The sequence below is a fragment of the Dipodomys merriami genome, unplaced genomic scaffold (assembly GCF_024711535.1).
Source record: "Dipodomys merriami isolate MVZ:Mamm:240054 unplaced genomic scaffold, mDipMer1.0.p SCAF_288, whole genome shotgun sequence".
Taxonomy (NCBI): Eukaryota; Metazoa; Chordata; class Mammalia; order Rodentia; family Heteromyidae; genus Dipodomys; species Dipodomys merriami.
Genome location: NW_027204359.1, coordinates 975,072 through 976,566, shown reverse-complemented (window position 1 = coordinate 976,566; position 1,495 = coordinate 975,072). Strand labels below are relative to the sequence as shown.

At 31.4% G+C, this 1,495-nt stretch overlaps 1 pseudogene; it reads left to right on the top strand.

Moving 5' to 3' along the window:
* Positions 1 to 291: 291 nt before the first annotated feature.
* Positions 292 to 388, top strand: LOC138838696 (U6 spliceosomal RNA; annotated as a pseudogene).
* Positions 389 to 1,495: the final 1,107 nt, after the last annotated feature.

Sequence of the window (1,495 nt, the reverse complement as noted above, 5' to 3'; positions counted from 1 at the left end):
GTTGATAAATAAGTACTTGAAAAGCCATTACCTTTGAACTTAGCTATAAAGGCTTCAAAATATGATCAAATTTAAAATGAAAACGTCAAAATAGTCATTGACAAAAAATTGCAAATATGAGCAATCGACCAAACAATATATAAGTTTTTTCCACTATACAAAGAAATTTAGAGAAATAAGATCAATAGCATTTTTAGTAACAATAAAGGTTCCTTGGTACAAATAGGCAACCAAGGATATATGCGAGTATAAAGATTACATCGTTAACTACTTAAATTTAGAGGATACTCCATGCTTCAGCAGCAGGTCTACACAAATTACAATACAGAGATTAACATGGCACTTGCACAAGGATGGCATGAAAATTTGTGAATTATTCCATATTTTTCATTCTTCAAATGCAATGAAAAACAGTTATTAAAAAGTTGATTAGAAAAATACAAGTGTAACAAAACCTGTAATTCATAGAATTAAAGGTTAGTTTGACATCAGTGTATTAAACTTTCACCTTCGAAAGGCCCTTACATAGCATAACCTTTAAAATACTTGAAATTAGATAACATTATCTTTTTATCCCAAAGAAATAAAATAATATAAAGGCTTAGGAAAAAGGAATCTTAAACTTTTCCTATATGGAATGTAATCTGAAAGGACACATTTATTAATGAACCTATATATTATAAAACAATGTAGACTTCAAAATATTATATCTAGAAGACAATGAAATAGATTATGGACTTTATACAAACATAGATACTTTTTTCAGACAATCACCAGGAATACCTTTAATTTCTATACTATTCTTTTCAACAGATAAGATAAAATTAAAAAAATCACAAACTCTGCAGAAATCATTATAGATGCATACAAACAACTCTTGAATACATTTTGACATCAAAGTCAGGCAATTCACGTGGAAGAATAACATGGAATCCATAAATTTTTAAATTAAGATCTTGCTGTTATTTTGTATTATGAAAATATTTTGTAGGGACAGAAAGGATGGACTGGCACTTTTGAAATTTAAGAAACTTAACCAAACCATTACTACATAGGAGAACAATTTGTACAGCCATCCACAACTTCAAAGAGTTAGTGATACATACTTATGCTTTTGGCAATATCAAATGCAGTTTCTTCCAAGTTGTTCTTCAGTCCGGTTTGAAATCATGTTTAAACAGAAGGAGATACAGCGTATCTTTGCTATTTCTATCCCAAGAAACAATATTTAAGGAGGTCAAGAGGCCTTTAGTTTGGGGATTGGTATCTGCATCATGATGAAGTAAGAAAGAATCCATTCTGGTATTATTCCACATATACGCACTGTGCAGGGGTGCCAAGCCATTCAGAATTCTTGCATGAATATCTGCCTTGAGCTACCAACTCATGGACAATGTCAAAATGTCCACTCTAGGATTCCCGATGAAGAGGGGTATACTTACCTCATTTCTAGTATACATATGAGTGGCCTTTTTGGAAAGTAGTCTCGGCAGTA